Here is a 23,337-nt window from a genome sequence, read left to right as displayed (position 1 = left end):
TGATGATGATGATAGTGATGATAGTGATGATGATTAAGATGATGATAGTGATGATGATGATAGTGGTGATGATGATGATGATGATGACAGTGATGATGATGATGATGATGATGATGATAGTGATGATAATGATAGTGATGATGATGATAGTGATGATGATGATGATAGTGATGATGATAATGATAGTGATGATAATGATAGTGATGATGATGATAGTGATGATGATGATAGTGATGATGATAGTGATGATAGTGATGATGATGATGATAGTGATGATAGTGATGATGATGATGATAGTGATGATGATAGTGATGATAGTGATGATGATGATGATGATAGTGATGATGATGATAGTGATGATAGTGATGATGATGATGATAATAGTGATGATGATGATAATAGTGATGATGATAGTGATGATAGTGATGATGATGATAATAGTGATGGTGATAGTGATGATAGTGATGATGATAGTGATGATGGTGATGATGGTGATAGTGATGATGATAGTCATGATGATAGTGATGATGGTGATAGTGATGATAGTGGTGATGATGATGATGATGATGATGATGATGATAGTAGTGAATAGCAACTAGCAGAGTGACCACTGTCCATTGAACCACGGTTGGAGATGGTAAAGTGTAGTTCCCAGTGAGCTGCTGCCTCTCTATTCCCATGTCTTAGCTTAAGTAGAAATATTTTGGTGTGCTGTAATAAATTATTATTACCTTGAGCAGTGTGGTCCTGCATATTATATTTCTGCTGTACTGAAGATGGACTCTCTGCTGCCCCGCTCTCTCACCTTGCTGTCTTTCATAAGGAGAACTAAAGCTAGCTCCGTCGATCTGCTGCCAGTCTAACTGCTGTGTGTGCAGACAGGTGATGACATTCACTTGTGAATGTATATAGAGGAGTATTTATTGGCAATTGACTGACAGTGAATTTTTAATGTCCGACAGCATGGTGACAACAGTCTACATCAACGGGCAGGGGGGCCTAGGTTCCCCCATCCTGTGCTAGCAGGCAAACTGCTGTGATGGGCTTGCCCCCTCTTCTGTTCACTAAAGGGAGTGGAGTGGAGTGGCTTCCGGAGTGTTGGTATATTGTCCACTCTTCTCCGTGAAGATTGCTAGCCTGCCTCTGTGGTGGTATGCCCCGGTGCATGCCTGGACCCGAGGCCTGCTCTACGCTTCCCTCCTTTCACTCTTTTCCAGAGGTAGAAAGAAGTACAAATGCAGCTGTGGGTTTCAGTGACTCTGCTTCCCTGCCCACAGCGTGGAGACCTTCTGTCTCAGGCAGGCGGCACCCTGTTCCACCCCTTCCCAGCATGGTTTGCATCAGTGGTGGCCCCTAAATGGGACGGGCTCCTGGCTTTAGATTGACCAGTGTCTGTAGTGAGGACAGTGCAGGAAGCCCAGGCACCATGTACTAGGGTGGCCCTTTCTGTATCTTTGGTAGGTGTTTTCCACTTGGTGTTGAACCCACCAGGCAGATCCCTACTCAGCCACAGCCCAAGACAACCCACTGGTCTTACAGTTCCAACTGGAATGCTGCAATGCTACTGTGCTACTAATGCGGATTTACACAGATGGGCCAAGTGTAGTCCTCCGCTCCAAAGAACCTAACCATAAAACCTGAAGCTTTGTCTGAGTCCCAAGGAAAGCCTGTCTCAGTTGGTTGAGACAAGCTCTCCTTCTGGTGGTGATGGGGAGACCGAGCAGCATCAGCATGTGCCGTGCCTGGTCAGGGCCTTAACAGAGCACATTCAGGGCACACAGGCTGTCAGGGAAACTGATCAGCCCTTCATCTGCTAAGTCCAGTTGTTTGGGAAGACTTCTGTCAAGGCCTAGGTTATACTACTGGGTTATGGTGGTTCAGTAGGCATATGTGTTCACATACAAAAACGTGTTCGCCGGGGCTCTCTTGCTGCCATATGCGCAGCAGCCACATGGTCATCTCAGTCCACACTTCTGAGATTTTGCTGTTTAAACATAGCAGCCATCCTCCTCCTTCCCACCTTCTGTTGTCCCTCGATCGCCTCAGCATCTGCGGGTCGGTTTGAGTGGTCACTCACAGGAAATGGTCACATGCCTTGTACGGCCTTTTTCTGTATTTCTGGGGTCGGTCTTGCAGATGGACCCGTGCGGCCCTCTGCCTCTCAGGCTTGTCCTTGTGTCTTGCCAGGACCTGACCTGGTTGGTCTGTGAATGATGCACATTTGTAGATAGTTCATTTGCTCCATGTTCGTGTTTGGACTTATGGGCTGCACTGTCTCCTCACGGGGTGTCTTAAAGAGTTTCCCCGTACATATGGAATATGTAACGGAGTGGAGATAGTCTCGAGACGATAGAGAACATAGGGTTACATTGTAACCTTGGTTTTCTCAAGTGAAGAGACTATCTCTCCAGCTCTTAGGGCCGTTTAGAGACAAGTTTCGATCAAACTATCACTGATTCCACGCCAACACAGGTGCTTTATGGGTAAACCTGAGGGCATGACCGGGCAAGTCGGTGTGTCTTAAAGAAGTATCCACGTACCCTGACCTGCAAGGGGGTCATTTCCTGTACACATAAACGGAGTGGAGAGATAGTCTCTTCACTCAGAGAACCAAGGTTACAATGTAACCCTACATTCAGCTCTTTCCACTGTGCAGCTGAATTTACCATATATTTGTATTACATATTTTTCTGTTTCTGTCATCAGACAAAAAGAACGAGTATGAAATCTGACATTGGCTCATAAATATGTTGGCCAGCAGTCATTACCAAGTCACTGATAAAACATTTATTTTGTGATCCTGACTGTCATACCAAATGAACAAAAATACAAGTTAATAACAGCAGCTGTACTGTAAGGTTGGAGATTTCAGATGATTTGATGACAGAAGGTTCCAAGCAACAAAACTTTATTGCATGTATTACAGTTTAAATGCTCTGCAAACGTTCTGAAATGTTTCCAGTGTGACTGAGCTGCAGCGGGATGCAGCTGGATCCTGTAGAGTTGCTGTGTAAAGTAGGCCAACATAAAAATGTATTTAAGACATACAGTGTAAAGTGCTTCATTTAAAACACAGCTATGGTGTTGTGGGGGGTTCCTGTAGTGTAGTTTGCTGACAACTTTCAACTTGACTTAAACAAATCATAAAGAATTTCATCTCAACTACAGTAAGAAACACTAAAATAAGTCAAGAAAAAAAATTGTGGTAGTCAGTAACAGGGGAAAAAAAGGAAAGAGGGAAAAAAATATGGAATCACTCAATTCTGAGGAAAAAATGATGGAATCATGAAAAACCAACAAACAAAAGAACACTTCAACACACCACTAGTACTTTGTTGCACCACCTCTGGCTTTTATAACAGCTTACAGTCTCTGAGGCATAGACTTAATGAGTGACAAACAGTACTCTTCATCAATCTGGCTTCAACTTTCTCTGATTGCTGTTGCCAGATCAGCTTTGCAGGTTGGAGCCTTGTCATGGACCATTTTCTTCAACTTCCACCGCAGATTTTTAATTGGACTGAGATCCGGACTATTTGCAGGCCATGACATTGACCCAATGTGTCTTTATTCAAGGATGGTTTCACAGTTTTTGATCTATGATGCATTATCATCTTTCAGTTGATTCAAAATGTCAACATAAACTGCATTTATTGAAGATGTATTGACAGCCATCTCTCCAGTGCCTTTACCTGACATGCAGCCCCATATCATCAATGACTGTGGAAACTTGCATGTTTTCTTCAGGCAGTCGTCTTCATAAATCTCATTGGAACGGCACCAAACAGAAGTTCCAGCATCATCACCTTGCCCAATGCAGATTCGCAATTCATCACTGAATATGACTTTCATCGAGTCATCCACAGTCCAAAATTGCTTTACCGTAGCTCATTGTAACCTTGTTTTTTTCTGTTAAGGTGTTAATGACGGCTTTCGTTTAGCTTTTCTGTATATAAATCCCATTTCCTTTAGCCGATTTCTGACAGTTCGGTCACAGATGTTGACTCCAGTTCCCTCCCATTTGTTTTATTGTGCATTTTCTGTTTTCAAGACATATTGCCTTAAATTTTCTGTCTTGAAAACTTTAACAGCCTTCCCATGTTGTTTGTACTTGGTCTAGATTTTAGACACAGCTGACTGTGAACAACCAACATCTTTTGCAACATTGCGTGATGATTTACCCTCAAGGAGTTTGATAATCCTCTCCTTTGTTTCAATTGACATCTCTCGTGTTGGAGCCATGATTCATGTCAATCCACTTGGTACAACAGCTCTCCAAGGTGTGATCGCTTCTTTTTAACTGCAGAGTAACGAGCAGATCTAATCTGATGCAGGGGTTAGTTTTGGGAAAGTAAATTTACAGGGTGATTCCATCATTTATTCCTTCTTTTGTCTCGATTTCTTGTAGTGTTTCTTAAAGCCAGAAAGTTGCCATTTGAAATGACTTTAGTTTTGTGTCATGTCTGTGATCGGCTTTTTTTTCTACAAAATTAAACAACTGAATGAACATCTTCCAAGACTGGTGATTCCATCATTTTTGCCAGGGGTTGCATATCTGTTTTGTTCTGTGTAGCACTGTAGTTCTTCATGGTGTCCTCTATAACACCAGAATGATAATTGCTGAATGTCCTAATACATTTACTCAGATGTTGTGGTGTGTGTGTGTGTGTGTGTGTGTGCTCATGTGAAATTGTGTGTGCAGGGTAAACAATGAGCTAATCCTGCTTTGAACCATATTGTTGGAAAAGTGCCTGCTATAGAAAGTGGGGCAACTGAATCGTGGGGATAGCCCGGCCAGATGGAATCACTTTGATGGATGATAGTGCAGTCTGTGTGTGTATGTGTGTGTGTGTGTGTGTGTGTGTGTGTGTGTGTGTGTGTGTGTGTGTGTGTGTGTGTGTGTGACACAGAAAGAGGATTCCCCATTCATCAGCTGGTGCTGTGTTCCCCACTGACCTTGGGGAAAAGTGGAGTATCTCATCTGAAGAGCCGCCTGTCACAGTAGCCGTGCACACACACCCTCTAATACACTGAGCAGAGTTCATGTTCATAGACACATTAAAGCTAGCTGAATGCACCAAGTCAACAGGAAATGAGTTAATGTGTTCCGTAAAGAAACAGCAGTCATACATGGATGAGATGAGCAGGATATTTTTAGGGAGGTGAGAGCTGTGCTGACATATCATGCTGTAGTTTAAATGAGAAGAAACTACTGGTCCCACAGGGAGGACTGAGCCTGCAGCAGACCGGAGATGGATTTGTGTGTGTGTGTGTGTGTGTGTGTGTGTGTGCGCATGCGTGCGTGCGTGTATGTGTGCATGAGCAGCGTCCAGTTAAGGCAGACGGTCTTAAAGGAAAGTCACTTGTGTAGATCAGGATGAATCACTGGGTGGTGACAGACACAACTCGAGTCACTTTATTGCTTTCAGTTTGTTCAATGAACATATGACCAGCTAAAGTATAAAATCACCATGGAAACAAATGATAGATGATACAGCTGTAATGTTTTAGCTCACATTCATTTGGCCCCACAAAAATCAGCTGATGAAATATTTTTTTTGAATATAGTTGAGATGTTGACGGTACAGCTGTCTGAAACAACAGAAGCACAAAATGACAACCAACCACATTAAAGGACAAAATTAAATTGCATATATCAACAGTTTAGAGTTTAAATTATAGTTAAACATATAATAAATCAGTCCAAAACACTTGAAAATGAATTTTAGCAGTTCTTTTGCAGAAATATTATAATATTTGCTAACTGGAGGACAGCTTGCTGTCAAATGTGGCTGTGGCTTGTAAAGTCTGCACGAGAAGACAGTTACTGCAGTGGATGGCTCTAGCACAGACATCTGCATTGTCTGCTCTTATTCTGGTTTTATTGGAACCATATTTCGGGACTCAACTCTAATTATTAATTTATCTGGTTCTAAAAGTACAGAGCATTTCTGTGTGCTCAGGTTGCTGGTGTAACTGTCGACACAGCCGTTGCAACAGGACCCTCAGAAAAGGCCAGTCTCCTCAGGAGCAGTCAGTTGAAAAATTGTGCCTCCTCAGCAGCACACAGCACACTAACACTTCTCTGAGGACATGTTTGATTGACAGATTATAGGAGCACTCAGAAACCAATCAGAGCGTCACACTTGCATCACAATAAATAAGTCTAGAAAAACAAACCAAACAATGATCCATCCAAAGTCTCTGAGCATCAGTTTTAAAGGGGAAGGAGGCAGAATGAGATGGCATGATGAGCTGCTCTATAAGTCCTGTGGAGCATCTGCTTGCCTACAGTGTTGACACATTGTATAACTTCAAATACTATTACAGAGCTGTGCATGACTGCCATGTGGCTGTGGATAATGAGAGCAGGGAGCTTCAGGAGGAACAGTGCCAGCAAAGAGCACAAGCTCCCGATGGAGGGAAACATATACCTGTGTGTTTTATCAAATTCTGACTCAGCAGCACACCTGCAACTCCAACCTGGACAAAGTCAGTCACTCCAGCAGGTTCACCTTTCTAGACGTGCTTCCACTCCAGAGAGTCAAAGTCTGGACATAGGAGCATCCAGGTATCATTCCCTCCATCCTGAAAGTGTGGAGGAGGAGTGATGAACAAAGTGTTCAGACTGTTGGCTTTAAAATGTGAAAGTTCAAAATCTGTAACCAGTCTGAAGGACCTGAAGACACCAATGAAATCACTGACCTCAATGAGAGGTGTGAATCTTCACGGGCCTCATGAGTCCATTCTTTTCTGATTCACCTGTCACTGATTCTGGATGCATCCTGCACACAGACACTTTTCCATCAGTTTATATTACCAGTCATAAATCTGCTTTTTAAATCAGACTATACATTCTGTAATATCACAAGCTGCATCATTTCAATACCAGCATTTGTATGATCTACCTCACTTTCACTCAGCTGTGGTCGTCCACTAATCAGATGGCGGTTCGATCCCCGGCTCCTCCAGTCTGCATGTCGAAGTGTCCTTGAGCAAGAGACTGCCGAATAACTCCTGAAGGCTGCGCTGTGTGTGCGTGCGTGTGTGTGTGTGTACTAATGAAGGACGTATAGAGAGCTTTGAACTCTGAGAGATCCCCTCTGGTAGTGTCGACTTGTGATGAATTTCAAACACAATACGACCTTTACCTTACAGGATAAAGGTCACCTGGGCTGTATTATTGATAACATGAGGCTTAAGGACCAATCACAAAAAAACACTGATCAGGAAAGCTGTGCAGAGTCTGTGTGGGTTTCCTCTCACAGTCCAAAGACGTGCATGTCAGCTATATTCTGTGTCAAATACAGCTTCAGTCAGAAAACTCACATTTGGAATGTTTATTGCAGCAACAGTTTGAGTTTGGTGTCTAGGCTGCATATTATCTGTACTGTATATACATGGAGATACTGAGGAATGAGCAGGTGGGTGCTTAGTTGGTGTGGTTGAAGAAGGCGGTGGTGCTGATGTAGCAGCAATAGACAAAATGTAGCTGTAATAGACAGTAATATTTAGCTGATTTTAACACAATTTATGTTGAGGTAGGTCTGACAGCTGTTTTGAACTAATCTTTGGGTGCGGAATCCAAAACTGATCTCAGTTTTTTTCTATCACGTCAAGTTTTTGAACTATAGGATCCCTGTTTTCTTAAAAAATATGAAAAATACTGTACTTAACAGATATGTGCTTGTTTTCATTAAACACAAGTAACAGTCTGTGCCATGATCTTTTTGCTCTCGCCAAACCACGGGGATACCAAATACCAACTTTACATGTGTTCCTTTGGTCCACATCCGTAAACTCTCCACACACTGCTTGCACACTTTGTGAGGGGCCCATGGCTTGTCTTGATCACAGAGTATTACTTTAAAATATGCAAAATATGCTTGTTTGACAAATACACTGATGTTTGCCCTCTGACTTGGAATGGTGAAACTAGCACAAATACAAGCTTTGAAAACTACAAAAACAGCATCAAAGGAAATAGAACGTGCAACAGTATGCCCATGGTTACAAGGTTAAGAGAACAGCAGCACAAAGCCTCTTCATTCCTACTATGCTAGCTTTCTGTTTGCAGATATTGATAGCACTGACCTATTGGGAGCTGCACACACCTCTCACTGCACTGTCTTTATTGTGACTGCACAAACAAGTTGCCACGTAGCTGTAGATGAGTCCAATCGTAATCAGCTGGCAAGTCTTAATACAGCTGATCAGTGGAATTTTGCTTATCTGAGGGTCAGCTGTGGAGAGAAAACTTGACGTGCTAGAAAAAAACTGACTGCAACTTTGGAATCAGCATAAAAATCTAACAGAAAATTTTGTTTCAAATTGTTCCCCAGTGTTATGTGTCACGGTTCTTGTGGTGTGCTGGGCTCCATTCAGTCATTGAAGAGTACTCTAATATGGCAGCACGGAGGTCCTGGTTCTGGTTTGGATCAGGACCAGCTGGCTCTGTGTTGCTCTCCTTGTTTCTGCTTTGGTTTCCTGCCACATTGCAGGTTAGGTAAAGTGCCCGTAGGTGTGAATGTGAGTGTGAATGGTTGTCTGTGTGTGTGCCCTGTGTTAGACTCGCCTCCATCCAGGTGTACCTCAGTAGGCCTGGGCCTCCTGTGACTGCAGAGGATAAACAAATGCATCAAATATCACCAAACATGTAGGAGTGGGCGATATATATCGTTTCTGATAATAGGTTAGCGTGCCTCTAAACATGAAGACAACATGGACACACTACCCGTGGATGCTCCAGCTTCAGAAGATTTACTTCCAAGACGTGGATTGACTTCAGTTGCATTGAAGTACTTTGGCTTTGAAAACAGCGATGTTACCCAAAAGACAGTAATCTGCAAAGTTTGTCGAAAACCTGTTGCCGTTAAAAGCCGCTCGACAACCAACCTGTTTGACAACTTGCGGACTAACCACATGAAGGAATATGAAGAGTGTCAAAAGCTAGCTGCCAAAAAAAAACTAAGGTAACGTTACCTGCTGCACAACACAGCCAACAAACGTTAGCGGACTCCTTCAACAGAAAACTGCCTTATGACAAAAAAAAAAGCAACCGATGGCAAGACGTAACAAATGCTATCACCAATTATATAGCAAAATAAATGGTGCCGATTCAGGTGGTGGACAGAGGAGGCTTTAAACAACTTGTGAACACGCTGGACCCGAGATATACCGTGGCTGGTCGGAAATATTTCAGCGAAACTGCTCTGCCCAACCTGTATGTTTCATGTCGCCAAACTCTGATGAATGAACTGCAGAAGGTGCCACACTTTGCAACAACGGCGGATTTATGATCCAGCAGGACATCTGAGCCACACCTCTCCTTGACGGTGCATTTCATTGACGAATCCTGGCAACTTAAGAGCAACTCTTTGCAAACGTCGTACTTCCCAGATGACCATACAGGCCACATTATTGCCCAAGGTCTGAAGGATGCGCTCGCTTCATGGTCGCTGAGTGAACAACGCGTGGTTTGCATGACGACAGACAGCGGGGCTAACGTTGTCAGTGCAGTCCGAATAAACAACTGGAAGAGGCTACCGTGTTTTGGCCACAGGCTGCATATTGCCATTGGTGAGTAGCCCAATTTGAGTATAAAATGCAGTTAAATAGTTATATTGTTTATTGGAACAACAAAAATATAAAGAGAAACAATGAAAATAAGCAAAACTTTTGCAATAGGCATATTAAATTGACAGTTTACCAAATACTTCAACAAATGAACTAATTCTGAACTGCAATAAACTAATGAATACATTAACAGTGTGATGTACTCTAAGGCCTACATACCAAGGCTATTATAGTTCACTAAAACTGAACTAAAAAATAAAACTAGGTGTGAAAAGATATTTCAGTTAACTGAAGTGAAACGAAAAACTAGACTTTCGAAAAGAACAAAACTAACAAAAAATTCTGTGTATGCTGACAAGCATGCAGGTTTTCAAACATATGTAACTAAACTGAATTGAGGAAACAGACTCTGGAAACTAAACTGAACTGAAAACAAATAAAAACTAATGGGAAAAACACAAAACTATAATAACTGCTACATACCTGATAATGACATTACATCACTAAACTGACTCACAGTAAATGATGTTGTTTTGTCTACATATTAATTGTTTTCCAGAGAGGAGCATGCGGGATCCTAGAGTACACAGAGACATTGGAGTTTGCAAGAAGGTTGTTGGAGCTTTTTCCAACAGCTGGAAAATGAAGAGGGCACTTTGTGAGGCTCAAGATCAGTTCAAGCTTCCACAGCATAAACTGATCACAGAATCACCAACTAGATGGGGCTCAAGACAGCGCATGATAGAGCGATTTGTTGAGCAAGAAAAGGCCATTCGTCACGTACTGGGTGAAGACAAAAAACAGGTATGTTATCCCAACATGGCACGATGTTGACGTGCTGGAATCAGTGAGCAAAGCGCTTGGTCTTCTGTTAGAGTTCACAGATGCTCTTTCAGGTGAGCAACTTGTAACAGTATCCTACCTAAAACCTGTCCTGACATTGTTCAACTCGGAAGTCCTGGCAGTGAAACCTGATGACACAGACCTAACCAAAAAAAATCAAAGAAGCCATTCTGCAGGACCTGAACACCGAGTACAAAGAAGACAATGTGGGCCACCTGTTAAGTTTGACATTAACACTTGACCCCCGCTTCAAAAACCGCTACAATGATGATAACCAGATTACAGCCATAATTTCAAAAATTACCACTGAACTAATGACAATGGCAACAGAGGAAGACCGTCCTACCCCAGGCCCCTCAACAGCTGGAGCTCGGTACAGCTGCAGAAGGTGGAGCAAGCGGCGATGATGACACCAGGGAGGCAGCCAAAAAGGCAAAAAAGTCTTTTGGGAGTTACTTCAAAAAGCAAGAAGTCAGAGACTGCCATTGAAAAGGAGCTGAAGAGATACCTGAGGTGGACAGTGATATCAATCCACTTGAGTGGTGGAAATCACAAGAGGTAAATTTCCCCAGACTAGAGAAACTTGCTAAAAGATATGTATGCTTCCCTGTAAGAAGGAGCCCTTCAGAAAGGGCATTCAGCACTGGAGGGAATGTTGTTACATGTCACCGGGCTGCACTTCAGCCTGACGCTGTGGACAGACTGCTGTTTTTGGCTCATAATGTGAAGTAAATTACCTGTACATGTAAAGAAGAGTCAACATTTGGTCTACAATATTCTCTGTAAAGTTATAGCATCTGTTCATGCAAGTGTTTCCTGTAATAATAATGACTCTTTTTTTATTTGTCTGAAAATCACATTTGTTTTATTACATTTGTTTACAAATCTCTCTCTGGTTTTTGTACAGTATTTAAGAATCTGATTTTAGAACATTTTTGACAAATATTCCTCTTTTGTTTTGTAGATTTGTGTGCAATACTGCACAGAACTTGAAGTTAGCCATTGTTCTATATGACTAAAAGCTAGATTTGTTTGTGTGCAAATTTTGCATAACATGCTGGAGCAATTTGAACTTGAAGTCATTGTTCTATATGACTGTAAGTCAGATTTGTTTGTCTGCAATATTTTGGTATATGGTATACCAACGGTGTTTATTACTTTTATTTGCTGTTGCAGACTACAAATAAAGATGACCATTTTTCCTTTAAAACGTTGTCCATTAACATTATCATCCACGAGAAACAATTAATGAGCTATAACTCAGGCTGTTAAAAACACACATTTAAAAGAATATTGTTTAATTATCGTTATCGTCAAAATCCCCCAAAATATCGAGATATTATTTTTTGTCTATATCGCACACCCCTACAAACACGACCCCACTCAGGTCAGCTCCACCTGCCCTCTTATAGTGTTCAGTCCATTTAGGTCATGGGTGGGCACTCTGTGGCTCTTTAGTCTGTGAGGAAGCTGGAGAACTGAGCAGACGTTTGCTTTCACCTTGTTCACTGGCCTTCTTGATATGTGGAGAGAAATAAGCATCATAAAAAAATGTTTGGCTCCACACAGATTTTTCTTTTTTTCATAGTAAGGTTGTCGACTCCTGATTTAGATCAGGAGGCATAGGGGTGGGGTGCCTTGTTGGCCGGGTGGCAGGCAAAGACTGGTCCTAGGGATGTAGGAAAAATTGTGTTTTAAAAATGTGTTTTATATAATTATATGATATTAAGACAAGAGTTTACTTCTGACTCTGTAACATCCTCCAAGGTGACTTTCTTTCTCATGTCTTCATTTGATTTGTCTAACAAAATGTTAAATTATTACTTCAGTGAACAATAATGCAAGTTTATTCTCAATAATGTCCGTCACAGCTTCCACAGTTTAGTTTTAATCAGAGCAGCAGTCAAAAACTGTTAAACTGTTTAATAAAACAATGACTAATACTTCATTTCATACAGCAGATTCTTTTATCAGTGTCTCCAGTAAAAAGTCTGAAACAGTCTAAATATGTTTAAAAAGAACAAATCTGTCCAAGCATTAAAACCAGCTTCAGTTCAGTGTGACACTCCACCATGAATCCTCTGCTTTAAGAAGCAGCTCTGTTTATTTTGAAAGGAATAATCAATGCACATTTATTATGTAAAAAAGATGAAGAACAGTCAGTGCAGGCCGTGGGCTGTATGAACAGGAAATGACACAATATGTGTAATATCATTAACATGTGTGTTTGTGGCTCTGGTCACGTGATGACCTGTTTTAAGTTCACTGTTCTGGCTGGTTTGTTTTTCAGGCTGTTGAGCTGAATCTTCTTTTGTGTTGTGATGTTTTGGCTGAGGGCAGGGATTAAAATGCTTTAATGGATTATCATATTAAACCACAGAGATGATTAGCTCCAAAAAGCGCGACAGTCCCCTACCTACTCATAAATAACACAACCCCCCGACACTAAACACACAAACAACTTCAGCTGGAGCCAAGGTCACAATCCCACTAAAAATGAAGTGTGTGTGGACAATAGTGTGTGTCATCATGTGGATTATATTTAGGACTCAACACTCTGAGTCGAGTACACACTAACTGTGGACCATGACGGCACCAATTTATATAGTTTTCATTTGTCTCAACCAGATGATGATGATATAGTCGATCTGAGGTCAACTTCATCTCTGCTGGGATTAGGCCATGGTGGGTAGTGTCAAAAATCACTGAGCAGGACTGTTTCAGGGTTTTATATGATCTTTTTATTCATATAATCTATAAGGAAATTGATATTTCAAACTCACTATCATCATCACCAGTGTCAAAATCTGAAATTATTTTGAAAATTGGGGCTTTCTGTGTGTTCGATCTGCTCTGTGTTGTTTGACCCGGCTGGTCACAGCATCCGTTTTCTGAGTGCCTCTTCTGAAACACACCGTGGTGCTTCTGGTGGAATCACAATCAATGGTTTGAACGGGCGAACACGATGAGACTGTGGTGCAGCTGGAATGTGTCGCAACCATGCCTAGGTGTAGGTGCAAAGGAGTCCCTTCCAGCAATTCTACCAAAGTTCAGTTTGTGTTTTGAAAAATGTAACCGTTCAGTTCAGTTCAATTAATATCCAGGAGAAAAAAGAAATCACTCACTCAGTCTGTTTTTGACAGACCATAGCACTATAATTTAATCTGTACAAATGAATAATGTCTCAATCCAGTCAGCATCAGTGTTGATCAGGGATTATTTTATATTAAATCTGATCCTTTCTTCATACTGTGTTGCCTTCTTCTATGCTAAACAGCCTGGCTGTAATGTGCAGCATTAGAGGGTGTGTGAACAATGGTTTGGCTGCAGTGGTGTTTGACAGTTTGACAAAGCCCATGGATTGTCCGTTAGCTCCAGTGCTAATGAATCCATTATCTCTGGCTGTCTATGAAGCGATCAGTCGTGATTACACTGGTTGAAATGACAAACTGTATTTGTACTCATCTCAATCATTTGTGAGGAAAGAAACTCTACTCTGACTGTACAACTGTGAGAGGAGTGACCTCAACCAGTCCAACACAGTGATGCGTGTTTTCTCTCACAGACATACAGTTGTCACAGATACATATCAACATGAAGGAGCGCCCAGAAGTTCAGTATAGATATGTAAAGACTTGGACAGTTCTTACTGTTTCACTCAGTTTTGTTCAGAATTCTTTAAGCAGACAAATGAGCAGGGTGTACATAGTACATCATGATCTCAGTTGACAGTGGGCAGGGCGCCAGGTCATCACAGGACTGACACATGGAGACAAACAACCATTTACACTCACATTCACACCTCAACTTACCAAACCCCCTAACACAGGGTTCAGACTTTAAGTACTTTTTTTAAGAACGACCTCATGATTCATGATGTAATGTTTTATAAGCAGACTGCGGGTCATTGCGTTTGACCGTACATTGCAGTAAATAAAAGCTGTGGAATTTAAAGTGGTTTTAATATGTAAATGAGCTGTGTATGGTGGAGCATGCTGTTTGAAGTGCAGCAGCTCTCTGATCCCTTATCACACAGTATAGGCACAGATAGGCTAACCACATGTCTGCCATTCAAACTGCAAAAGCGGCGCGTTTTTAATGAGCCTGTTTCCAGGCAACAACTTCATCAGTTTTCCACCAGTGAGAAAAAAGAAAAACTTAATAGTCCCCTTGGGTGTCATTTCCCATCATCAGCTGTGGGACAAATCTGAGACAGTTAAGAAATTAATCTGTGAAACACAGGAGCTAGAAATTGCTTATTTGTAGACAATTAAGCACCTGCTGTTGCTGTGTGTGTGTGTGTGTGTGTGTGTGTATGTGTGTGTGTGTGTACATATTAAGCAGGCTGATGGCCAATGGAGAAGAGCCTTAAGTAGCACAGCCTCCTCAAAATGAGTGATTATATAAAATCCATGCACTGAAGATGTCCTGACTGCTCTGCTCTGAGATATTCACATGCATGTTTCCACTGCAGTTCACTTCAGAACTCAAAGGCTTGCATATGCTGATGGGTTTATTAGAATCTAAACAATATCAATAATTAATAATTTTGGCAAACAACATGGAAGATGGAAAACAAAAGAAAAGAAAACATCTGTCACATGACTAAATCCAGATGGAAAGATTGAGTGCATAGTGTTGTAAATATTGGATATCTGCATTGGACTCTGTGTGTGTGTGTGTTGGAGAAAGCTATAATTCAACGTCATGTCAACGATATTTATTTTCAGTGACACTCTGGAGAGCTACATATAATAATAAATAATACATCAAATAAATAAGAAAAGTCAAAGCAAAGTTAATTTGACATTCAGCTCAGAATTATAAATAAAAAGTACTTTGATAATAATAATAACAACAAGTTATTGTCTGACCTGGCTGCAATCTTCTGGATTAAAAGTCAGTTTTCGGTGTGTCAACCTTCCTCCATTTAGCACACGCCATGACACACTGACTCACAGTTTGACCTCTTTTGTCTCTCTTGTCTCCTCACTCCTTTATATTTTTCTCTCTGTCACTGTCACTGCTGTTCTATTCAGTGAAGACCCGCCCTACCCTGCCTGTGATTGGCTGATATTTTTGCCCTCACCTTGACTAATCTGAACAGGGACCCCCACATGTTTTTTTTTTTATTTTTTTAATGTGTCACATTTCCTAGCCTATAATAACTTTTAAAATTACTATATTCACCTTTCATTTCACCTTATTAACTGTGTATCCATTCTCCTTCACTTCATCAACCTATAGTTAGCGTTAAGTTATTAGTTTATGTTCATTTTGCAACAAAGAACTGTTTTACCCAACACCTTTCCACATCTTTTTGTTGGTTGAGGATTCACCAGGGAAAGAAAAGGTGCTTGAGCAAAAGAGTCAGGGGCCTCGCATTGACTACTTCTTGCAGAAAGAGTCGAATCAGTCGAATGAAGTTCACCAACTAGACAAAAACCATAGCTTGGAGAGCATCAGCACCCCTGTCATGGAAGAGGCAAACTCAGGCACTAAGTTAGCGATGGAACTAACATCGCGGTGGAACCCACCCAAAACCCCCCGACCTGCAGTCGAGCGGAGACTCCCAGGCCACAAACCGTGTGGGAAACGGTGAATAGTGATCTGATCCGGTCCCTTGAACAACTTCGAGGCACAGTGGAGAAGAAGTTGGAGAAAATGGGAAACATCATCTATCAATACGGAGCAAAACGCTTTGGAGCACTACAGTCGAAAGTTGCTATACAGGCTCCCACTCCACCAGTCTCCAGGAGGCAACAAGAGATCAAGCGCCTCGTTCAAGAACGGAGACAACTCAGCAAACTTTGGAAGAAGGCCTCGGAAGTGGAAAAGGAGGGCATAAGTACCCTCCAAGCTGACATCAAAACATGTATGGTGTCCCTCCGCAGAGCAGAGAACTCACGGAAACGAAGGAGGAAGAAAGAACAAATGAGAACACGGTTCTACAAGGATCCCTTCAAATTCCTAAAGACTCTCTTCACCAAGGAGAAGAGTGGAGTCTTAAAAACAACACAGAACGATCTGGAGGAGTTCCTGAGAGCAACCCACTCAGATCCAAAACGCCATGAACACCTGGCCATTCCCCCAGACATTCCACCAATTGACCCCCCAGAGCATCAATTTGAGACCGGTCCTCCAACATGGAAGGAGGTAGAGAAGTCTGTCCAACGGGCGAGGACAGTGTCAGCTCCTGGGCCAAATGGAGTTCCATACAAGGTGTACAAGATCGCACCAGATGTATGTAGGTTTCTTTGGAGCCTCATGAGGACGGTATGGCAGAAGAGGTCCATTCCCAAAGCGTGGCGTAGGGCAGGTGGGATCCTTATCCCAAAGGAGAAAGACGCAACGAACATCAGTCAGTTCCGCCCAATTGCCTTGCTTAACGTGGAGGGTAAGATCTTCTTCGGAGTCATCTCACAAAGGATGGCCGAGTACCTGCACAGAAATGAGTACGTGGACACATCTGTTTAGAAGGCAGGAATATCGGGCTTCTCTGGGTGCCTAGAACATGTCACCATGATCTGGCGCCAGATCCAAATGGCAAAACTAGAGAAAAGGGACCTTCATGCGATCTTTTTGGATCTTGCCAACGCCTTCGACTCTGTGCCCTATGAGCTCCTCTGGACTGCCTTCAAGTTCTTCAACATCCCGGACACCATCATAACCCTGGTCAAGGACTACTTTCAGGATCTGCAGTTCTGCTTCTCTATGCCCGAATTTACCTCCTCATGGCAGCACCTGGAAGTAGGCATCATGGCCGGATGTACCGTATCTCACTTGGCTTTCACCATGGCGATGGAGGTCATCATCCGGGCCTGAAAATGGGTCATAGGTGGCTCTTGCCGGTGCCTCCCTCCCCTCAGAGCCTACATGGGTGACATCACCATCCTGACTACCACCGTCCCATGCACCAGGAGGATACTCAGAAAAGTCGAGGTGAACATCGGTTGGGCCCATATGAAAATTAAACCATCCAAGTCACGCAGCATCTCAGTGGTGAAGGGAGTGCTCGCTGACCTGCAGTTCTTCATTGGAGACGATCCAATCCCCACGATATCTGAGCAGCCAGTCAAAAGCCTTGGAGGGCGCTATGAAGCAAGCCTTAAAGATAAAGACCAAGTGAGGCAACTGCGCAAAGACATCAACGCAGGCCTGCTGGCGATTGACAATACCGAACTACATGGGAAGCTAAAATCCTGGTGCTTCCAGTTTGGTTTTATATCCCGGGTGTTGTGGCCCTTGGCAGTCTACGAGGTGCCCATCTCAACAGTAGAGAGACTGGAAAGGCTGGGACTTCAGCGCTGCCTCACCACCATAGGCCTCTACGGAGACAGTGTCCTCAAGTTGCCCCTTACCAGCCTTACAGAGGAGTTCAAGTGTGCCATGACCCTGAACAAATCCAAAGACCTGGTGATAAGGGAAAATGCACCAACCTTGGCTACAGGGCGCAAGTGGATACCAGCAAGAGCAGTGGAAGAGGCAACAGCAGCTCTCAGACATGCTGACATTGTGGGGAATGTTCAGCAAGGAAGAGGCGGCCTGGGATTAACAACTAGCAGTCCAGCCTGGAGAAGTGCCACTGTGCCAGCACAGAAGAAGATGGTGGTGGAGGAGGTGCGGCGTCAGGAGGAGGCATATGAGCGGAAACGCCTGCGGTATTCTGAGCTGGCTGCTGACACTTGATACCATGGCTGGAATGCTGAAGTCCGCCCAGTGGAAGTAGGCTGCAGAGACCACAAAACTTCTGAGGGACCTAGGAGTCAAGCGCCAGAGCCAGCGCACAGCCATCAAAGGCGCATCAGAGGCAGCCGAAAGAAGCAGCCAGTGGCTCTGGCTGAAGAGGAACAACCCCAGCTAGGCCCCCAAGTAGCGTGCGCGAGAAGGTATGCAGTCAGCCTAGGCCTGACTCATACCTGCCATGCACAGTCCCCTGAGGTGTCTGCCACTTGACAACAAGGTGACTGTTGTGGCTAATTGGGCCTGGGATGCAAGCTCAGGACTGATCATCCTGCAGCTGGCCACTGCTGGAGAGGGTGTATAGTGGGAAAGGCCGAAACACCCCATGACCCAGTGGAACACTACTGATGAAGCGTACCCGTAAATTCATTCCTCCTTCAAGTCTACCATCCACCATTCACCGACCACCATACACTGAAGTCCACCAATTGCACGTGCTCACACAAGATTATTAACATCTCATTCTGTGTTTTCTGGAATCTGTATACATACAGGACACACTTGAATATAAACCACAGGTTTTCCTGTTGTAACATGAGGTATTTACACAGAAGATTTGTTTTAGTTTTAATTTAGGACATGCTTTTTTTCAAACTGTGCCTGAAAATCAGCAGTACGGCACCAACATACCATCAACACGGCACCAACACAGGACCAACACGGCATCAACACAGCACCAATACGGCATCAACACAGCACCAACACAGCACCAACATACCATCAACATGGCACCAACACGGCATCAACACAGCACCAACATGGCATCAACACTGGATGAACACGGGATGATGTATTTCCTTCTTTGATGGCCAGATCGATTGCCTTTAACTTAAAAGCTGCATCATATGCATTTCTTTGTGTGTTTTCCATGATGCGCAAAATGACGCAAAATCAAAACTAGTGTCTTCTTCTTTCCCCACATGTCTGTCTCACTTTTGCGTTTACTGCTAGAGAGGTCCGGTGGCCGTTGGCTAGTAAAAATCTATAAATTAGCCGCACCGTTGTATAGGCTGCAGGGTTAAAAGCCTGTGAAAAAAGTTGCGGCTTCTAGTCCGAAAATTGCAGTCTTATTACTTTCGCTTTGCTGCATTTACTCATTTTCGCTGTTTTCTGTCCTGGCGTCTGCTATTCTGAACATCAACACTATCCACACAAGTTACCAAAAGCCCCCTTCCGTCTTCTTCCGCTTTGCAGGAGACGCATAGCCTGGGTCGAATAGTCAAATTTGCTTAGGAACTTTCCTAACTGAGTGAAATGACCCAGAAGTATTAACATGTCTGCCATGATAAGAGCGGTTCGAATTCTCTAAATGTTAAGGAAAGGAGCTTCAATGCTTCCTTTATTATCTCCTTTAGCATAGGATACACCGGACCATCCTTTACAAAAGGAAAGGAGGTAATGCCGCCCCACAATTCCTTCCTTCCTGCGACAAAAAAACGGCGCAGCGTTCAGTCATTCACAACCAGAAAACATTAATGTATTTAAACAGTGTGATGCAGCCTGCAGCAGAAAGCGTCTGAATATGAACATAAATGTTGACGTGATGTAAAAACTTTGATCATGAAGTGTGTTCTGTTGTTGACTGTGGAGCTGCGTTCACACGCACAGTAAGAACTGTTTGTAATTGTGACATCCAGCGTCCTGCACATCATCATGAAGTTACTGTTGATTATTAATCATATATCTTTGCCATAACTTGCTAATATGTTTATACATGAGTGGACAGGAGGGTGAGCGACCATACCAGCGTAACAAACACTTCATCTGACTCTGTTACAGGTGGACAATATTCATTTATTATTTGAATTCTGACGTTGATAATGAAACCTGAAATGAAACAACACGGTCAGAGTGCACGGGAGTATCTAGTTAGTATCTCAGATGCGCGTTTTGTAGTCCATCTTCTGGACTTTGTAGTTTTAGCACAGGTCACGTCAATAACATTTGCTGTCGCATAATGACTCGTGTAAGTGCATTCGGATTCTCTAAACACCACGGTCGTCTTCGCCTAACTCCTTATGAACATCTCTCCTTGACCTTGTGACATTTTATATCGAGGTCAAGGAAAAGTGGTTAGGAAAGGACTCAGGAGCTAATTTTTTATTATTCGACCGTACCCAAAGTAATGTAAGCACGTTATGTCACACTAAAGAGAATCTGTGCGAAACGTGAGCTTAAAATCTACTTAAAAGAGGCTCTGAGGCACAGGAAATTCCTCAATCATTTTTTGTAATTGAGTTACTCGAGGAATTGTTGCAGCCCTAATTTTTTTAATTCTCACAAATTATTTTGACAAAAATTAGCTGACCCCCTGCAGTACCTCTGCCGACCCCCTAGGGGTAACGGACCCCCAGTTGAAAAACCCCTGCTTTAGACTATTGTATATGAATTAGAATATATAACAACAAGGCCTAAAAATATGATGAATCAAATAAAAATCCAGAACCAGCAACCAACTAGTTTTAAAAGGTTGTCAATCTTATATTTAAACAGGATATTTATGCTTTCCCTTGTTTTCTGTCACATGATGTTCACTGTTGGATCTTCATATTAATCATGGCCAGATGTTCAAATAATGTGGCCAACACACATCTGTCATTCACTAGGCCTATATGTTGATGGACACTTTTCAGTTGTTAAATGTTTTATGGTTTTCCCTCTGTTGTCGTCCAGCTGTTCAGCTTCAGCTCTGTGTGATTTACAGAGTTTATGATGGACAGTTGACTTTACTTGTTGCTAAAGTAGCTAAACACTAAGTATAGCTGCCATTACCTAGTTAGCTCAATTTGCCAGGCAGCTAACTATCCTATTAGCTGATTCAATGTGGACTGTGAGGACATGACAGCAGCACTCACCTGAGAAAATGCTGTCCAAGAGGCAGACTGAAAAGCAGTATTGTTAAATTCTCTAGACATGGAGTTGAAATGTAGATACTACCTTGCACACCGTACTGTAGATTCACAACTTACACTTCTTCTGAGTTATAAAGCTGACAAGACTGATTTATAAATCATTTTGGAGGCTCATGCATGTGTACCTAACACTCAGTTAGCCATAAATAGATATAAACACATGACAGTACAGGACAGCGTGTGCATGATGGTAAATGGTAAATGGACTGTACTTATAAAGCGCCTTTTTAGTCTTCTGACCACTCAAAGCTCTTTTACACTACATCTCATTCACCCATTCACTCATATTCATACACTGATGACATTAGCTGCTATGCAAGGTGCCAACTCATCAGTTTTATGAGCTAACCATTCACACATTAGTGTATAATTACCTGGAAATATGAAGTTTGTTTGCCAGCAGACATGCAGCTGCATGAGGAAAAATGATCAAATGTGAGCTCCTTTACAAAGCCTGGCTGTTCTGAAGCGCTCCTGCTGGAATATGAAGCCACGTGTAGAACGAGTCAAAACATCACCCCTGTGTCACAGAGCTGTGTCTGGAGGAATTCAGGGGTTAGTTTTTTTTACTTCATGTTAGGAAGGAGAGGGTGAAGTGAGGGTGTCGCAATCAGCAACTACACCTCTAGATGCCATTTGATCACATTTAATGTACTGTAGAAGGGAAGCAAGCTGCTGCACATGAGCAGTAATCAGCACCACAGTTGGCTGGACAGCTCCTTCCCAGACTAACAGGGTTTAGTCTTAGTCTTAGTTCAGGCTTAAAGAGGAACTGTATCTCACATGGTACAGAGCAGGGTTATGCAGCAATATTGTGGATATACAATATGTTATTAACCTCTGCAGTAAACAGAGGTGTCCTGTGGTTGGACCAGAAATACTTCATCAACATCATATTTCTAATGCTGTGAGGTGAGCGTCACATATTCTTTAGAATCAGACACAACATTAGCACAAGTGTCACTACCAAGAGAGAACACAGGTTAAAGTGTTAAAGTATACACTGCTCTGCACTATTGTTAATATCTCAATGACATAATATAAAAAAACATAACAATGGCAGCACTGGACTTTCATTGTTAAAACATGTTTACCTTCAGTGGCACACCTTAAAGGGATCAGGTCTCTCCTACCAAGAGTCAGTGTCACAAAAAGATCTTGATGTCTTGATATTTCTTTTGTTCTGATGTCTTCACATGTGTGAGGTTGACCAGATGGAGGTCTGCTGGTGTCAGAGTAAGGGGGCTGGATGTAGCTCACATTATGTATTGAAAATATATTTAACATATGTAACCATAGTAACTGTGTGTGTGCGTGTGTGTGTCTGTGTTGTTTGTGGTGTGTGTGCACATTGTGTCTTTTCTCTAGACAACTGGAGTTAATGTGAGAGCAGTATTACAGAGATGTCAATCCCTTCCAGTTAGCGACAACTCTGCAGTGATGGGGATTTAAAGGAGGTGAGTAAACATGAACCTAAACTCCCCATGTAACACTCTTTTATTTATAACTTTTTTGTTATTTTTACATAATTCATAGACAATTCACTTTAAATCCACGCACACTAGACTCTCAGTTCTTTTTATATTCTATATTATTTGATGGAGAAGGAAAGCATACATGTTAATACAGCCTGGTCTCACTCGCAACTCATCAAATACTGTTCTAATGTTCATGTTCAATACCTTCTAGCGCCATGTCTGGTTGCGTCCTTGTAGCTTCATGGTTTTATGTGCGATCAAAGTCAGGTGACTGGGTATGAAAATATAAGAAAGTCCACATACAGAGGATGTGTGGTGGAAAAAACACACTACTTTCACCCAGGAGACAGCTCTTCATGTCACATGGGAAACCGAAAGAAACGTAGGCTACGAAAGTTAAATGACACAATGTGTTTTGTAAAAATACATCATGTAGCTTGTGATGTGTTCCTAAATCTAGCTGAGTCATGCTTGTTAGGAAATGAACTGGAAACTGGGGGTCATTTAGTAATTGGGGGTAAGCTAGCATCATGATAAGATAGCTTCATGGATGGTCAATGAAATGATGCTAGCTACAGCTTATTTAGCATCTAACTAGCTACTGTATGAATACCATTTCCATGGCCTCAGGAGCCCTGTAGTAAGCAGTGTGCATGTGACTGATGTTCAAGTGTACTCACATGAAATCTGGTTCTTTTAGTCAGATTATGCCAACTATATTTAAGTTCCCTGTTAAGGGCCAACCTTCAATTTAGTGAATTCCTGCATTATTCCCATAAATTTCC

The 23,337-nt window shown here is 42.4% G+C and overlaps 1 protein-coding gene across 5 annotated transcripts in view; it reads left to right on the top strand.

The window, feature by feature from the left end:
• The window catches only part of LOC104928201 (disks large-associated protein 1), a 111,782-nt gene that overhangs the window by 25,266 nt on the left and 63,179 nt on the right, over positions 1-23,337 (top strand). For 4 of the 5 annotated variants that reach the window (XM_027276498.1, XM_019261986.2, XM_019261988.2 and 1 more), the window contains exon 2: positions 22,443-22,531. The exons of the other annotated variant lie outside the window; for it this stretch is intronic. The gene's annotated coding sequence lies outside the window, so the exon portion shown is untranslated. The remainder of the gene's footprint in view (positions 1-22,442; positions 22,532-23,337) is intronic. 5 annotated transcript variants of the gene reach the window in all.

The sequence above is a fragment of the Larimichthys crocea genome, unplaced genomic scaffold (assembly GCF_000972845.2).
Source record: "Larimichthys crocea isolate SSNF unplaced genomic scaffold, L_crocea_2.0 scaffold397, whole genome shotgun sequence".
Taxonomy (NCBI): domain Eukaryota; kingdom Metazoa; phylum Chordata; class Actinopteri; family Sciaenidae; genus Larimichthys; species Larimichthys crocea.
The sequence above is the reverse complement of the archived record's forward strand: the minus strand, read 5'-3'. Positions and strand labels throughout refer to the sequence as shown.